The 19,243-nt window shown below is 41.7% G+C and overlaps 1 pseudogene; it reads left to right on the top strand.

Moving 5' to 3' along the window:
* Window positions 1-1,063: 1,063 nt before the first annotated feature.
* On the top strand, window positions 1,064-15,755 carry LOC128052009 (40S ribosomal protein SA-like; annotated as a pseudogene).
* Window positions 15,756-19,243: the final 3,488 nt, after the last annotated feature.

Raw genomic sequence — 19,243 nt, 5'->3', positions numbered from 1 at the left:
TGAAGATCTTTTTTGTACAGTTCTTCTGTGTATTCTTGCCACCTCTTCTTAATATCTTGTGCTTCTGTTAGGTCCATACCATTTCTGTCCTTTCTTGAGCCCATCTTTGCATGAAATGTTCCCTTGGTGTCTCTTTTTCTTGAAGAGATCTCTAGTGTTTTCCATTCTGTTGTTTTCCTCTATGTCTGTCCTAGATCATTGCAAAAGAAAGCGCTCTGATGGGCAATGTAAATATATGAGGACTTCATCATTGAATGGAGGGAGGAATATGTAGAAAAAGGTTAACTTACTTATGCAAGCTGAAACTTGCTTTTGACACGCATGCCTGTGTACTCTGTCACCCGGCCGTGTCTCCTTGCGACCCCATGAACTGTGGTTGGTGAGGCTCCTCTGTCCATGCGATTCTCCAGGCAAGAATACTGGAGAGGGTTGCCCTGTCCTCCTCCAGGGGACCTTTCCAACCCAGGGGTCAAACCCGCGTCTCCTGCTTGACAGGCAGATTTTTTACCACTGGGCCACCTGTGAAGCTGATAACTGTACATCAGCATGCAAAAAAAAAAAACGATCACTTCCTTTTTATAAACTAAAAAATATAACTCACTTGTTTGAAATCATGTTAGACTTTTGGCCCCAGTTTTTTGATCTCAAGAGTTTCACCTCTCTTCTTGGAACGCTATTCTTAGAACTCATGAACAAGAGATGAACTGGGGACTAGGAAGTTTTAAAGTATACATATATTTTTTGCTGAGTCAGTAAATGTCTTACCCTTTAGATCCTCATAAAATTCCTAGGAGCCTTTCTGAACAATCCAGTCTGTTTTCTGGACAAGAGGCCTTTGGGAGCAGTTTGCACCTTTTGTTTAAACCTCTCTGTTCATTTTTTCTCACACTGCACTGTCTAGCCTCTAAGAACGCACTTTCTTACGTGTCTCCTCTGCCTGGAGTGCCTTGTTCTCTGTGCACAGAGAGGCATGCCCACTGGAAGCATCTTTTTCTTCTCCCAATAGGTAAGGCTTATAATCTGTAGGGTTCTGGCTCATGATGTGTGAGTGTTGAACTTCACCATGGACGGCCGTGCTTTGCTTTCTGAAGGTGATCAAGGATCATTTGGACATGGCCTTGTTCGGGCCCCTACCACTGGGTTTTTAGCTGTAGTTCTGCCAAGGCCTGTAGCCGGATGCATGAGTGCAGAAGACACCACCACTGCCCTGCGTCTGGTGCCTGCCTCTGGGGGCCTTGCCCTTCACCATCTTGTCTGTGCTGAGCATGTTTGGACCAGTGAGGTGGCCCTGGTCAATAGGATAAGGTGTGGGATGGTCTGCCAAGCCATCCTTCCTGCTGGTTTTTGGAAACTGTTGAATCTGGAATGACCATCACACCCTCTTTCTTTACATTTAATTTTTTATTAGAGTATAACTGATTTACAGTGTTGTGTTAGTCTCAGATATACACCAAGTGAGTCAGTTGTATGTATAGATATATCTGGTTTTTTTCAGATTCTTTTGTCCATTAAAACTTGTGCCTGTTAAAAATTTAAGGTCGTTTTGTGCATATCTGTGCATAGATGGATGTGGATTTTTTTTTTACCAGAATAAACAGCATAGTGTTATTCAGCTTATTTTACTAAAAATATAGTAATCATTAATTCATATCCTTAGGTGGTTTGGGTAACACTTATTTTGAAACAACAGATCTTTATTAATGTTAATTTTTTAAGCTGTAGCAATGGGTAGGTTCTATTATAATCAAACCTAATGCAGTAGGTTGATTTCTTTAATTACTCCAATTCTTCACCTTTGCCTGCATCTACACAATCTTCCATGCAGCTTTCTACTTGTCACCCTATCTATACCTAGACTTCTTTTGAAAAATCAGCTTTATAGAGTTATCATTTATATACAATAAAAGTCACCCATTTAAAAATGAATAGACTGTTACAGAGTATGGTATTCTCTGTACACTGCAGTTCAGTTCAGTTCAGTTGCTCAGTTGTGTCTGTCTCTTTGTGACCCCATGGACTGCAGCATGCCAGGCTTCCCTGTCCATCACCAACTCCTGGAGCTTGCAAAAACTCATGTCCATTGAGTTGGTGATGCCATCCAACCATCTCATCCTCTGTCGTCTCCTTCTTCTCCTGCCTTCAGTCTTTCCTAGCATCCCAGGGTCTTTTCAAATGAGTCCTTTGCATCAGGCTAAGCTAAAGCTAAGTCACTTCAGTCGTGTCTGACTCTGTGCGATCCCATAGACGGCAGCCCACCAGGCTCCCCCGTCCCTGGGATTCTCCAGGCAAGAACACTGGAGTGGGTTGCCATCTCCTTCTCCAATGCAAGAAAGTGAAAAGTTAAAGTGAAGTCGCTCAGTCGTGTCCAACCCTCAGCGACCCCATGGACTGCAGCCTACCAGGCTCCTCCGTCCATGGGATTTTCCAGGCAAGAGTACTGGAGTGGGGTGCCATTGCCTTCTCCGTTGCATCAGGTGGCCATAGTATTAGAGTTCAGCTTCAACATCAGTCCTTCCAATGAATATTCAGGTCTGATTTACTTTACAATGGACTGGTTGGATCTCCTTGCTGTCCAAGGGACTTTTTAAGAGTCTTCTTCAACACCATGGTTCAAAAGCATCAATTCTTTGGTGCTCAGCTTTCTTTATAGTCCAATTTCACATCCATACATGACTACTGGAAAAACCATAGCCTTGATTAGACGGACCTTTGTTAACAAAGCAATGTCTCTGATTTTTAATATGCTGTCTCAGTTGGTCATAACTTTTCTTTCAAGAGGCAAGCGTCTTTTAATTTCATGGCTGCAATTATCATCTGCAGGGATTTTGGAGCCCAAAATAAAGTCTGTCACTGTTTCCATTGTTTCCCCATCTATTTGCCATGAAGTGATGGGACCGGATGCCATGATCTTAGTTTTCCGAATGTTGAGCTTTAAGTCAACTTTTTCACACTGCTCTTTCACTTTCATCAAGAGGCTTTTTAGTTCTTCTTCACTTTCTGCCATAAGGGTGGTATCATCTATATATCTGAGGTTACTGATATTTCTCCCAGCAGTCTAGATTCCAGCTTGCGCTTCATCCAGCTCAGCATTTTTCATGATATACTCTGCATATAAGTTAAATATATGGGGCAGTATACAGCCTTGACGTATATAGAGGATGACAATATACAGCCTTGACGTACTCCTTTCTTGTTGATTATCTCTAGTGGTGTGTATACATTAATCCCAACTCACTAATTTATCCCTCCCTCCACTTTCCCCTTTGGTAGCCATAAATTTGTTTCTGTGAGTCTGTTTCCTTTGTCTAAATAAGCTCACTTGCATTATTTTGTTAGATTCCACATATACATGATATGTGATGCTTGTCTTTCTGCCTCACTTACTTCGCGTGGTCTGATCATCTCTGGCTGCATCCATGTTGCTGCAAACGGCATTGTTCCATTCTTGTTTTATGTCTAGGTAATATTCCATCGTATGTATGTACCATGTCTTCTTTATCCGTTTATCTGGTGGCGTACTTTCAGGTTGCTTCCCACTCCCTTTTTGATAGATACCATAACGGTCTTTCTTTGCTGGCAACATGATCTAGCTATTATTCTGTATTTGTGTGTTTTCCAATGATTCCCTCCTGGTTTACCAAGAATTTCCAAGCACTTGGTCCTCAATACAATCTGATTTTTGCCCCTGTATCAGTTGTGTCACTTGGAGGAAGCCTTTTCACTGACACTTGACCAGATTCTAGCGTGCCTCTTGAGCTTGGGACAGATCCCCTACTGGGACACTTCCAAAACACTTCAAATTTATTATTTCTTTAGAATTTAGGAGGAATATGTGTTTATTCTAGATAAATATTGGACAATAACGTATGTAATATAAAGGTTGGAAATTGCTTATAATTTTATACTGCTGCCGCTGCTGCTAAGTCACTTCAGTCATGTCTGACTCTGTGCGACCCCATAGACAGCAGCCCACCAGGCTCCCCCGTCCCTGGGATTCTCCAGGCAAGAACATTGGAGTGGGTTGCCATTTCCTTCTCCAAGGCACAAAAGTGAAAAGTTAGGCGCATTGTTTTATGCATGTCTGTGCATAGATGGATGTGGTTTTTTTTTTTTTTAACCAGAATAAAGAGCATAGTATTATTCAGTTTATTTTACTTAAAGTATAGTAAATATTAATTCATATCCTTATGTAGTTTGGGTGACATTTATTTTGAAGCAACAGATTATTTATTAATGGCAATTTTTAAAGCTCCAGCAGTGGGTAGGTTCTATTATAATCAAACCTAATACAGTAGGTTGATTTCATTAATTACTCCAATTCTTCACCTTTGCCTGCATCTACAAAATTTTCCATGCAACTTTCCACTTGTCACTCTAATGGGAAGCCCTATCTATACCTAGAGTCCTTTTGAAAAATTGGCTTTATAAAGTTACAATTTATATACAATGAAATTCACTCATTAAGAATGTATAGCTTATCAGTGTGTTTAATGTACACAGTTGTGTAACTACCACCACAATCAAGATATAGAACTTTTCCATCATTGAAATATACTCTGCCCCTTTGCAGTCAATTTCTTTTGCATTGGGTGGCATTTTTAATGGCTGCTTACTGTTAACACATAGCTGGCACACACACATACATTCCTTTACAGTTGCTTTTGTTCTGTGTTTACACCTGTCTCATCTACCATTTTGATAGGCCCTTAGATGTATGTGCACACCTCTGGTGGCTTATCTCAGAGGATAAAATCTTAGACATGGAAATGTTTAGTTAAAGGCCTTTTGATATGTGTTGCCAACAACCTCCAAAACATGTTTGCCACTTACTTCATTTTCTTATTCTGAATTGCCTAACACTTCTAACCTTCATCTTTCTTTTTTTCCCAATCTTCCTTTCAATCAGGTTTCTTTAAACTCTCAGTATTAAGAAGTAGCAACTATTACAATTTGAAAAGTATTTTAATTGAGAATGACTGCTGAATTTTATCAGGTGCCTTTGGGGCATCTGTTTGTGTTATCTTATCATTTCTATCACTTGATTTATGCACCTGAGGGATCCTGTTCATGAGTCATCCTTACCTTCCTTGCCCTTTGGGTTTCCAAGGCTTCTCCTCTTTTGGAGGGTGTAGGCCTCCTGTGTGTGAGAAGGGAGGTGCAGCGATGCTCTAGGCTTGGGACTTATGGAAGAGGGACCACGCACTGCATCCTAGCCCCGCTGGCTGTTCGCGAAGCTCATTGTCCCCAGGTTCATTGATGGCACCTGGAGTGTGTTTCCTGATTAAGGATCTATGGCCCGAATGCTGTGGTTGGAAGGAGGGATGACTTGATTCCAAGTGGGGTTTCCTATCTTTCTTGGGACTTCCTTACTCACTTTCTCACTGGAGCCTTATACTTGAGAGATGCTGGTGACACATTTTAGCACCTCCTCAAATTCTGGTTACACTGCACCACTTCCTCGGAAGCTAAGTTCATGACCAATGTTGCTATCTTCTTTTAGCTCCAAGGAGATCATTTATGGTACTGGGACTTACCTGTAGCTCAAACGGTAAAGAATCTGCCTGCGAGGCAGGAGACCAGGATTCAATCCCTGGATTGGGACGTTCCTCTGGAGAAGGGAATGGCAACCCACTCCAGTATTCTTGCCCAGAGAATTCCATGGACAGAAGAGCCTGGAGGGCTACAGTCCATGGGGTTGCACAGAGTCAGACACGACTAACACACGTGGCTTCAGGTTTATGCTGGAAACGTGGGACCAGTGCCTGGTTTCAGTGTTGTTGATGATGATGATGATGTATCATTCATTGTTGATTTGATTTGATTTTGCTCCTTTTCTTTTTTTGTTGTTATTCATTTATTTTTTTTTGAAGTGTAATTGATTCACAGTGTTGTATTAATTGATTTTATTAATTTTCATCACTGATTAGGAGAATGATTTTATAAGCCTATATGTATGTGTGAGACAGCACAGTACACTTGGATAAAGATATAAGGAAAAAAAATAGTATGTTTCTTGTACAGTCTCAAACATGTATGGGATAATGCAAAAGCCTTAGAAAACTATTTCTGTTGTTAGTGTTTAGAATTCACTGATATGGAGATAAAATTGTAATATATCTGAATGGGGGCTTTCCAGGTGGCACAGTGGTTAAAAATCCACCTTCCAATGCAAGAGATGCAAGAGATGTGAGTTTGATCCCTGGGGTTGGGGAGATTCCCCTAGGGTAGGAAATGGCAACCCACTGTAGTATTCTTGTCTGAAAAATTCCATGTACAGAAGAGCCTGGTGGGCCATGTTCCATGGGGTCACAGAGTTGGACACGACTGACCGACTGAGCACACACACAAGGTATCTGAATAGAGCCATTGGTGCATGACAGTGAATGTGCTACCATGCTAATCCATACTGGCCCTATCTGAGAAAGGGTAATTAAGTTAAATTTAAAAATGGTAATTTCTATTTCAATCACTATCTGAGGCTGGATATAATTTTATGAAAACTAGATTTAAATATTACATGATTTACCTTCTTAGAAGTATAAAAAGAATAAAATTGGATGACAGGATTTAGAACTTTCTGTAAACTAGTCTGTGTGCAGTTCTGAATTTTAAGCTGAGTTCATAGTAGAAATTTGGTGTCCATGGTTGACATATACCCAGAGATTTCAGTAGTTCCAGGCATCTCCATAAATCTATGAAAATGTACATGGGAAATCTTGTGAGTACATGCAGTGAACTTGTAGACACGTGTTCCTTTGTGGTGAAAAAAAATATCATTTGAAACCTATGGTGCATTAAACAGTTAAACACAGGAAGCCAAAACCACTGTGATGTAATGAAAAACAAATCTGAGTGTTTGGAACAACTCCAGCACATCCCGGGCGGTGGAAGTTATCAAACAAGGCGTGATCTGAGGACAGTCTCTGTGGATGTGGGGGAAATAGCTGAATGTTGACAGTGAACACAGGTTTCAACAGTCAGCTTCACTAAAGCCCTTTATTTGCCATAGTCCTCAGGGAGTTTGATCACACTTCTGATAATGCTTGTGAATCTGTGTTTCAGAACTGCTCTAAAGGTGAGAAACCATTCACAAAGTACTCATTTTCACTCATAAGCTTTAAGGGGTGTCATAATGGATTGATGGCCTCATTCAAAAAAATACTGAAAAGTGTATATTGATTGAAGTATAAGCAGTGACTGTTTCAAGTTTCTTAAGGTGGTTATCTCACATAATTTCATCCTCTCCAGTGTGATAGTGTGGGAGCTGCAGTTCGAGCACCTCCTTTTGTACCTTCGATGAATATATCACTATAAAGCAGTGTATAAACCACGAATTGGTTGAATCGATTTAGATCTATTAGAGGATCTCACTGTGTGAAAGAATCCATTTGGGAAAGACTTTATGGACTGACGTGTCATCTCCTAGTTTATAATGTTTCTGTGTGGATTTCTCAAACTTGTTTAAAATGTGCATTTGTGGTTAACCACTCTGACATCTCTGCATATAAGTTAAATAAGCAGGGTGACAATAAACAGCCTTGACGTACTCCTTTTCCTATTTGGAAGCAGTCTGTTTTTCCATGTCCAGTTCTAACTGTTGCTTCGTGACTTGCATATAGGTTTCTCAAGAGGCAGGTCAGGTGGTCTGGTATTCCCATCTCTTTCAGAATTTTCCACAGTTTATTGTGATCCACATAGTCAAAGGCTTTGGCATAGTCAATAAAGCAGAAATGCTTGTTTAACTTATGCAGAGTACATCATGAAAAACGCTGGGCTGGAAGAAGCACAAGCTGGAGTCAAGACTGCCGGGAGAAATATCAATAACCTCAGATGTGCAGAGGACACCACCCTTATGGCAGAAAGTGAAGAGGAACTAAAGAGCCTTTTGATGAAAGTGAAAGAGGAGAGTGAAAAAATTGGCTTAAAGCTCAACATTCAGAAAACGAAGATCATGGCATCCGGTCCTATCAGTTCATGGCAAATAGATGGGGAAACAGTGGAAACAGTGTCAGACTTTATTTTGGGGGGCTCCAAAATCACTGCAGATGGTGACTGCAGCCATGAAATTAAAAGATGCTTATTCCTTGGAAGAAAAGTTATGGCTAACCTAGATAGCATATTGAAAAGCAGAGATATCACTTTGCCAACAAAGGTCCATCTAGTCAAGGCTATGGTTTTTCCAGTGGTCACGTATGGATGTGAGAGTTGGACTGTAAAGAAAACTGAGCGCCGAAGAATTGATGCTTTTGAACTGTGGTGTTGGAGAAGACTCTTGAGTCCCTTGGACTGCAACGAGATCCAACCAGTCCATTCTAAAGGAGATCAGTCCTGGGTGTTCATTGGAAGGACTGATGCTGAAGCTGAAACTCCAATACATTGGCCATCTCATGCGAAGAGTTGACTCATTGGAAAAGACTCTGATGCTGGGCGGGATTGGGGGCAGGAGGAGAAGGGGACGACAGAGGATGAGATGGCTGGATGGTATCACTGACTCAATGGCCATGAGTCTGAGTGAACTCTGGGAGTTGGTGGTGGACAGGGAGGCCTGGCGTGCTGCGATTCATGGGGTTGCAAAGAGTCGGATATGACTGAGTGACCGAACTGAACTGAACTGAACTCTGACATCATGACGTGACTTACCCTTGTAAAGTGAAAGCAAAACTGAACATGGAGTTAGCAGTTTAGGAGAGGGAACAGATTCCTCCCTATGTATTTTATTTTTGTCTGATTTTTTATTTTTTCAAGGTTACATGTAATTTTAAAGTCACTCAGTTGTATAGAACTCATTGTGCAGACAGTAGCCCTCTCCACTCCATTCCCAGACCCCAGAGCAACTGCGTCCAGTTTTTGGAGCTGTTTCTTCTGTTTTACCTCTGTATTTCCAAAAATCAAGTTTGTACTCCCATTTCTTTTTTAAAATACCACTGAAGTAGAGTTGATTTTCAGCATTGTGTTTATTTCAGATAGAACTGAAGCAACTTAGCATGCATGCAAACATGCATATATATATATATATGTGCTTTCTTTTCAAAATATTCTTTTCTGTTATGGCTTATCACAGAATGTTGAATTTAGTTCCCTGTGCTATAGAGTAGGACCTTGTTGTTTATCCATCCTATGCATAACAGTTTGCATCTGCTAATCCCAAACTCCCAGTCCTTCCCTTCCCCACTCTCCTCCCCACTGGCGACCACAACTCTGTTCTCTGTGCCTGTGTATCTGTTTCTGGGCACCGATGGGTTTGTGTCACATTCTAGATTCCACATGTAAGTGATATCATATGGTATTTGTCTTTCTCTAACTTACTTCATTTAATATGATCATAGGTCCATCTATGTTGCTGCAAATGGCATTCTTTCTTTTTATGGCTGAATAGTATTCCATTGTGTGTGGGTGTATATGTGTGTGTGTGTGTGTGTGTGTGTGTGTGTATGTGTGTGTGTGTGTGTGTGTACCACATCTTTATCCATTCATCTTTCGGTATACACTCCCATCTCTTGATGTATTTTTTAGTTTTGGGCATTATTGATTGAGGGATTTCCTGTTGGTCCAGTGGCTGAGATTCCGAGCTCCCAATGCAGGCGGCCTGAGTTTGATCCCTGGTCAGGGAACTAGATCCCACATACTGCAACCAAGACCTGTTGCAGCCAAATAAATATATATTTGGACTTCCCTGGTGGCTTAGACAATAAAGAATCTTCCTGCAATGCAGGAGACTCAGGTTTGCTCTCTGGCGTGGAAAGATCCTCTGGAGAAGGAAATGACAACCCATTCCAATATTCTTGCCTGGAGAATCCCATGGACAGAGGAGCCTAGAGGGCTACAATCCATAGGGTCACAAAGAGCCAGACGTGACTGAGTGAGTAACACTTTCATTATCTATTGATGTTCTCCCTTGCAAAATAAGGATTTAGCTCTTTGCTTCACCCCAAGTCAGACACTTCCCCTATTACAGGTGTGTCACGATGTTTCTAAGAACCAGTATTTAGCCTTATAATATTTGATTATGTAAGTGTGATAGGATATTAAATTCTGTTTCACCCAAGTTGCTAGGTAGCAAAAGACAGAAAATTCTACTTCAGCTATAAGACTGAAATGAGTGTCTGCAGACCAGCTGTGCAGGGCAGTGAAGAATAAAATGTTTCCAGGGGATGCTGCAGTGCGAAAGTAAAGATCCAATTAAATAGGAGGATAAAGCCCAGGTTTGATGGGATCTGGACTTCCCTGGTGGCTCAGATGGTATAAAATCTGCCCTCAGTGTGGGAGATCTGGGTTTGATCCCTGGGTCAGAAAAATCCCCTGGAGAAGTGAATGGCAAGCCACTTCAGTATTCTTGCCTGAAAAATCCCATGGACAGAGGAGCCTGGTGGCCTACAGTCCATGGGATCGTAAGGAGTTGGACACGACTGGCCGAGTTTCACTTTGGTATGGTTAAGACTGCATAGCTGTGTTCTGTGAACATTTGGGGCTCCAAGAGGTGGGCAGGCCTGGAGCTCTTGTTACTCCTGCCAAGAAAATGCCCTTGGGTGTGTGAGATAGGGTGAAAGCATAAAGGATTTGATGGAGGGAGCCTGGGTGATCTGGTTGTTTTTTGGATTTCAGCTATTTCCTTGTTCTCTGCCTACCAACATCTTTCATTCATAACCATTGTCCCCCATCCTGAGCCATTTGGGAGCTCATGATATAATCCTCTTGGAGAAGGTTTCCTCACTGCTGAAACATTTCCTCTCGTCTGCTCATTTCTGTTCCTCTCCAGCTTTCAAAATTTAATTGTTGTTCTTCTCTTCTTTGGTTTTGTTTGCCTTAAATCTTTTTCTCCTGTTATGATTTGTGGGATTTTGAGCCAGAGTGGGGATTAAAAAACCTATGTGTTCTATAGGCAGTATTAGCTAGAATCTCAAAATTTATTCAAATATAAAGGTGTGTGAAGGCAGTCCATTGGGTGAGAAGGCAAATATGTAATTACTTAACTTTTGCGGAAACAGAAATATTTGAACATTTGTACTTTTCTCTTTTGTTCTGTCTTTGACCTTGAGCTGGCTGTTTCGTCCTTCCTGAAGGTTGGAGGGAAGCTGAATGATTGTATCCTGAGTGGGCAGCCACCCTCTTCAGTGAAGTCAGTGCCATCGTAAGCAGTGGTCGCCATGAAGTAATATTACATGTTATTCTGGTACAAATTCAGCTATACCAACTGAGCAGAAGAAGAACTTACAAAAGATGTCCCTTTGCCCCATGGGGTTCCATGTATGCCCTCCTTCAAAGATTTTTTAAAACACAAAGCAAAATGAAACCTAAAAGAATCAATTCTTGGCTTTTGTGCTTTCAAGGAAATAAGTGCAAGAAATTTATAGATGAGTTAAGAGATTCTTCAAGGGTCATTTTGTCTGGGCCTAATTTTTGTTTTAAAATATCATCTTAGGCCTTATTTGTCTACTGTAATCATCTTAGTTTACTACCCAGAGCCAAAAGATTGAATGTTTCCTTATTCTGTGGCTGTATGGTATTATGAAAGAAGTTGAGTCTTGTAATTCATACAACCTTGGGTTCAAGTTCTAATTATACCCTAGTGTACAGATGATACAAATTTCCTGAATCTTTGATTTACTTGCCTCTATGGAAATGGCACCCCACTCCAGTATTTCTGCCTGGAGAATCCCAGGGACAGGGGAGCCTGGTGGGCTGCCGTCTATGGGGTCACATGGAGTCAGACACGACTGAAGCAACTTAGCATGCATGCATGCACTGGAGAAGGCAATGGCAACCCCCTCCAGTGTTCTTGCCTGGAGAATCCCAGGGACAGGGGAGCCTGGTGGGCTGCCGTCTATGGGGTCACATGGAGTCAGACACGACTGAAGCAACTTAGCATGCATTGGAGAAGGCAATGGCACCCCCCTCCAGTGTTCTTGCCTGGAGAATCCCAGGGACGGGGAGCCTGGTGGGCTGCTGTCTATGGGGTCACATGGAGTCAGACACGACTGAAGCAACCTAGCATGCATTGGAGAAGGCAATGGCACCCCCCTCCAGTGTTCTTGCCTGGAGAATCCCAGGGACGGGGAGCCTGGTGGGCTGCCATCTATGGGGTCACATGGAGTCAGACACGACTGAAGCAACCTAGCATGCACTGGAGAAGGCAATGGCACCCCCCTCCAGTGTTCTTGCCTGGAGAATCCCAGGGACGGGGAGCCTGGTGGGCTGCCGTCTATGGGGTCACATGGAGTCAGACACGACTGAAGCAGCTTAGCAGCAGCAGCATGGCATCCTTGGTGGCTCGGATGGTAAAGAACCCGCCTGCAATGTGGGAGACCTGGGTTTGATCCCTGGGTTGGGGAAGATACCCTGGAGGAGGCCAAGGCAACCCACTCCAGTATTCTTACCTGGAGAATCCTCATGGACAGAGGAGCCTGGCGGGCTCCATGGGATCACAAAGAGTTGGAAACAACTGAGCGACTAAGCACAGCACGGCACAGGTTGATTACAGTTGGATCTTCCTGACCCAGGGATTGAACCCAGGTCTCCCACATTGCAAGCAGATTCTTTACCATCTGGGCCCCCAGGGAAGCCTCTGATTACAGTTATAAGCTACTTAAGCACTGTGAAGTGCTACAAAAACCGTAGATTCTTAAAAGATTAATTTGTTGGGCCTATAGCTGAAAGGTCACTTATTATTTTTCATGGATCGTGTATCTCATTATTTTCAGGATTTTGATGTAGGCCCAAGAGTATTAGTTCACATTTGTTACTTTATATCATTCTAAATTTTTATAGGTGTTGATTTGTTTAATTCTCAGAAACACTCTAAGTTAGTTACAGTTTATTATCCTTATTTGTTTCAATGAACAACTTTTAAAATATTCATTATTTATTTATTTGGCAGGACTGGGTGGGTCTTAGTTGCAGTATACAGGATTTTTTTTTTTTTTTTAGTTGCAACATGCAAATTCTTGCTTGCAGCACGTGGGATCTAATTTCCCAACCAGGGATCAAACCCAGGTCCCTTGCATTGGGAGTATGGAGTCTTAGCCACTGGTCCCCTAGGGAAGTCCATGTCATCCTTACTTTATAGATAAGTAAAATGAGGCCCAGAGAGGTTATATAACATACCCAAGGTCACTACACTGCTAAGATTAGAGCTAGAATTTGAATGCAAAATAATCATGGCATTTCCCAGGCTGATTTAAGGGAAAAGATGAGCTCTACCTTTTTCTTATGGAAAACTGTGGAAAATTTGTACTTACTTCTCATATTAGCATAATGGAAAACTTATAAGAAAGTTCTTCTGGGAAGAATTTGAAATACATAGCTTGCATTCTGGGACTACTTTAAAACTAATTTAGTCGAAGGAGGGATTTATGGGAACTTAAAGAGTGGCTCAGACAGTAAAGAATCTGCCTGCAGTGCAGGAGATCTGGGTTTGATCCTGGGGTCGGGAAGATTCCCTGGAGAAGGGAATGACAACCCACTTCAGCATTCCTGCCTGGAGAATCCCATGGACAGAGGAACCTGGCAGACTACAGTCCATGGGGTCCCCAAAAGTTGGATACGACTGAATGACTCTCACTTTCACTTTCGAGGAATGGTTAGCCCCGCAAACTGTCGGAAGGGCAGCCATGCATCTGGGCTCAGGAGCTGCTGGCACCAGGGAACTGGGGCCCCCGGAACTTACCTCCATGCTTCCTTTCTTTGCACATTGACAGTTACGTTTCTGACTGTAGACACGACTCAGTGCAAAAATCAATGCTGTTGGTGACCCAGCTTTAACATTTGTAAGACTTTAGCCATGTGAGAGGACTGATTTTCCTTTTTAGATTCAGTTTAAAAAATCCCAGGAAGGAATTTGAACAGTTAACAGTAGCCTGAGGGTCAAGGCATGAAGAACATAGCTTTTCCTGAGGCATCCTTATAGACTTGGTGTTATGGAGGCAGGTGAGTTAGTTAGGAATGCTTTTGGCTGCAGGTGACAGTAATATAAACTAATGGAGGCTTCGCACTTACTATTACAGCAAAAATGTGGAGTTAGGGTTGAACCTTTATTTCAAAGACAGCATTAGTGGCCTTCTGTCTTCTCATTCTGTCTTCCCTATATGGGCTTTTCATATTCTTGCTTGTTTTCTCTTCGTCATAAGATTGCTGCCAACAAAGTCCAAGGTTCATGTACGTATTCAAGACAAGAAGAGATGTGTTTGTGTGGTTAGCAGAGTTGCTTCTTTCTCCTACCTCTTTCACCTACTTGGTTAAATTTATTCCTAAATATTTTATTCTTTTTGATATTACTATAAATGGGATTGCTTTCTTAATTTCTTTTTCAGATAGCTTGTTTTCAGTGTATAGAAACACAACTGATTTCTATATGTTGATTTTGCATCCTGCAACTTGACTGAGTTTATTAGTTTTAACCAATATTTAGTGGTGTCTTCAGGGTTTTCTATATATGAGGTCATGTATTCTACAGCCAAGAGACAATTGTAATTCTTCCTTTCTGAAATGAATACCTTTTTATTTATTTTTCTTGCCTAATTGTTCTGTCTACGACTTTCTCTACCATAGTGAATAGAAATAAAGAGAGCAGGCACCCTGAGATCGAGTTATGATCTTAAAGGAAAAGCTTTGAGCTTTTCACCATCGAGTGAGTTACACGTGGGCCTATCATTACATTTCTTTTGTTAAGCTGTGGTACAATCCCTTTTTATCTAATTCATTGAGAATTTTTACTACAAAATGATGCTCAATTTTGCCAAATACTTTCTCTGCACTGATTACGATTATGTGATTTTTATCCTTCACTTTGTTAATGTATTGTATCAACATTTATTCATTTGTATATGTTGAAACATCCTTGCATCCCAGGGATAAATCCCATTTGATTATGATATATGATCTTTTGATGTGCTGCTGAAAAGACATTATTGATTAGCTAAAGTAATAGTCATTCCCACCTTTCCATGCTACCCAGACAGGGGTCCATACAGAATTATTCTGGATTCCCCTTGTAACTTAAAGGGGAGGAGTCCTTGATGTCCTGCAAATGAAGGAACAGGATGTCCTCAGATTCCTTGCAGCAGGAACCCACTTATGTGGCACCTACCTTGGCTCCCAAAGGGAACAGTGCGTCTACAAAAGGGAGCATGGTGGCATCTCCATCACGAATCTGAAGAGAACCTGGGGGAAGCTTCTGTTGGCAGCTTGTGCCATTTTTGCCGCTGAAAGTCCAGCTGATGCCGTGTCATATCCTCCAGGATGCTGCTGCCGCTGGAGCTACTCCTTTTGCTGGCTGCTTCACTCCCAGAACCTTCACTAACCAGATTCAGACAGCCTACCAGGAGCCAAGACTTCTGATCCCAGCCTTACTGATCCCAGGGCTCTCCACCAGCCTCTCACAGAAACCTCCATGTTAGCCTGCCTACCTACTACTGTGTAACTCTGACTTTCCTCGGCACTCCCTGGACGTGGCCATCCTGTGCAGCAACAAGGGAGCGCCCTCAGTGGGGCTGATGTGGTGGATGCTTGCCTGGGAAGTTCTGCACATGTATGGCACCATCTCTCATGAGCACCCACGGAAGGTCATGCCTGATCTCTGCTTCTACGGAGATCCTGAAGAGATTGAAAGGGAAGAGCAGACGGCAGCTGAGAAGGCAGTGACCGATGAGGAATTTCAGAGTTAATGCACCGCTCCAGCTCTGAGGTGTACTCAGTCTGAGGTAGCAGATTGGTCTGAAGGCATGCAGTGCTCTCTGTGCCTGAAGAAAGCAAAATGTTGACAGAAAAAAAAAAAAAAAAACCCACAACAAGAAAGCACAAAGAAAGAAAAAGCTATCACATACTCATGGTTTGGAAGAATTAATATTGTTAAAATGTCCATACTACCCAGAGTGATTTACAGATTCAACTCAACCTCTATGAAAATTCTAATTGCATTTTTCACAGAAATAGGAAAATGGTTTTAAGATTTATACAGAACCACAAAAATACTCCAAATAGCTAAAGCAATCTTGATTAAGAACAAAGCTGGAGTATCACATGTCCTGATTTCAAACTGTATTAGAGGGCTGTAGTAATCGAGACAGTATGGTACTGTCACAAAAACAGACACATAGATCATGGAAACAGAATCAAGAGCCCAGATGTATACCCGTGCAGATACAGTCAACTGACTTTCAACAAAATTATTGGGAGTACACAATATGAAAAATAATCTCTTCAATAAATAGTGTTGGAAAGCTGAATATCCACAGGTAAAAAAATAAAATTGGACCTTCATTTCACACCATACACAAAAGTCAACTCAAAATGGATTAAAAGACTTAAATGTAGGCTCTGAATTTATAAAACACTTGGAAGAAAACATTGGGGAAAATCTCCTTAACATTGGTCTTGGCAATGATTTGTTTAGATGTAACACCCAAAACACAGGCAACAAAAGCAAAAATAAACAAGTGGGACTACATGAAATGGAAATGTTTCTACATAGCAAAAGAATCAGTCAAGATGAAAAGGCAACCTATGGAATGGGTTTGAAACCATGTATCTGATAAAATGTTAATATTACTCTTACACCTAAATAGCAAAAACAAACAAACAAAAACCAAAACTCAATTAAAAAATAGGCAAAGGATGTGATTAGACTTTTCCCAAAGAAGAGATACAGTTGGCTAACAGATACAAAAAAAGGTGCTCAACACCATTAATCATCAAGGAAATGCAAATCACACCTTTTAGGATGGCATTTATCAGAAAGACTAGAAATAACAAGTCTTGGCAAGGACAGAAAAAAGAATCCCTTTTGCAGTGTTGATGAGAATGTGAATTGGTACAAGCGGGGTGAATTGGTTACCAATGAGAAACAGTATGGAGGTTCTGCAAAAAAGAATTTTTTTAAAAGAACTGCCATCAGATCAGATCAGTCGCTCAGTTGTGTCCCACTCTTTGTGACCCCTTGAATCGCAGCACGCCAGGCCTCCCTGTCCATCACCAACTCCCGGAGTTCACTCAGACTCACGTCCATTGAGTCAGTGATGCCTTCCAGCCATCTCATCCTCGGTCGTCCCCTTCTCCTCCTGCCCCCAATCCCTCCCAGCATCAGAGTCTTTTCCAATGAGTCAACTCTTCACATGAGGTGGCCAAAGTACTGGAGCTTCAGCTTTAGCATCATTCCTTCCAAAGAACACCCAGGACTGATCTCCTTTAGAATGGACTGGTTGGATCTCCTTGCAGTCCAAGGGACTCTCAATCTTCTCCAACACCACAGTTCAAAAGCATCAATTCTTCGGCGCTCTGCCTTCTTCACAGTCCAACTCTCACATCCATACATGACCACTGGAAAAACCATAGCCTTGACTAGACGGACCTTTGTTGGCAAAGTAATATCTCTGCTTTTGAATATGCTATCTAGGTTGGTCATAACTTTCCTCCCATGCAGTAAGTGTCTTTTAAATTAAAAGAACTGCCATACAATCTAGCAATTCTACTTCTGGGTCTATATCCAGAGGAAATAAAATCACTACCTCAAAGAAATGTCTGCTCTCACATGTCCATTGCAGCACTATTGACAGTAGCCAAGATATGGAAACAATCTGTCGGTCGATGGATGAACATATAAAGACAATATGGTATCACACACAGACACACACACAGTGGGATATTGTAGTCTTAGAAGAAAATTTGGAGAAGGAAATGGCAACCCACTCCAGTGTTCTTGCCTGGAGAATCCCAGGGGCGGGGGAGCCTGGTGGGCTGCCATCTATGGGGTCGCACAGAGTTGGACACGACTGAAGTGACTTAGCAGCAGAAGAAAATTGTTCCATTAGTGACAACATGGATGAACCTGGAGGACATTATACCCAGTGAAATAAACCAGACAGAGAAAGACAAATATTGCATGATCTTATAAGTAAAGTTTTACCGAAAAAAGGAAAGAAAGGCCAAAGTCACAGTAACAGAGAGTAGAATGGTGGTTCCTAGAGGCTGGGGCACAGAGGAAAAATGGTAGACGTTTTGTTGTAAAGGAGAAAGAAAGTGGAATGGTGGTTGCCAGTGGCTGGGTGGAGGGGGGTGAGAGTTATTGCTGAATGGGAACAAAATTTCAGTTTTGCAAGATGAAAGGAATCTGGAGATGAATGGTGGTGGTGTTTGCACAATAATATGAATGTACTTAATACCACTGAAATGTACACTTAAAAATGACTGGGAGGGTCCATTGTAAGCAGCAAAAAGAAAAGAAAAAGGAGAAGAGGTGGGTAAACTTGTCCATTGCCACGAGCCTGAGAAGAAGGGTATTAGGCAGATGTTCCCATAGATGTATAATGTGACCGTAGATACAATCATCCTAATATATAAAAAGTCCTGGGCCTAGACCAGAGCAGCTGTGAACTGGCCTCAGGGAGCTGCCGAGCCCGCTGCTCTTGTCTGCTTCCCTGGAGGATTCGAGCCTTTCTGCCTTCAGCCTCCATACCTGTGACTTCTCCGGTTCTTCTGTTCTTTCTTCCCCTGCAAAGATGCAAGAAATTGTAACCTCATGTCAAGGCCCATTTCAGTCTGCCAAGTTCATGGTGCCATCCTGTCCACTTAAGTTCATACCATGTCTGATTACACAACCATGAGTTATGTCATGTACTACTGGAGACAACTTACATTTTGCTGTTTTGCCCTGAAATTTAGCTTTTGACACCAAGGTGTCTGATGACTCTAATCAGACTGTAGCTTTCTGAAATTGAACAATACTTCCTCTATTACTTTGTAAAGATGTAGTAGAAAGCAGAGCACATAATTGGTACTCAATTAACTTATATTGGTTAATTCATCTTTATAAGACTATGTAATTAAAACCCTTTTTTTATCCATGAAGAATAATTTTAATCTCTGGCATGCCTCAACAGTGCTTTAGAAGAAAGAGCAGGGGAAGAATTCCTTTAACATACAGCTGTCTTGCCAGCTCACTTGTTTTACGACTTCTATTTAAATGACATCTTCTTCCTCAAAAACTCTCCTGGTTCATTATTGCACAGGTGATGATAAAGACTATTTTCTCCATTCCACGCTTCTTATAGGTTTGTATTATAGACCAAAGAGTGCTATGCTTCTCCTCTGTGCTATTTTGGTCCTGCCTGTTTTTGAAGAATTTTCAGTAATGCCCTGGTTGTCCAATTTTCCTTTCTGTGGAGTCAAGTGGCTATTATGCATGGGCAGAAAGGGAAAGAAAAGAATTTAATGTAAGCACTGCAGCTTTTCAAAAGAAGTCAGGTTCTGCTGC

The sequence above is a fragment of the Budorcas taxicolor genome, chromosome 1 (genome assembly GCF_023091745.1).
Source record: "Budorcas taxicolor isolate Tak-1 chromosome 1, Takin1.1, whole genome shotgun sequence".
NCBI classification, from domain to species: domain Eukaryota; kingdom Metazoa; phylum Chordata; class Mammalia; order Artiodactyla; family Bovidae; genus Budorcas; species Budorcas taxicolor.
This window is presented reverse-complemented; position numbering and strand designations above follow the sequence as displayed.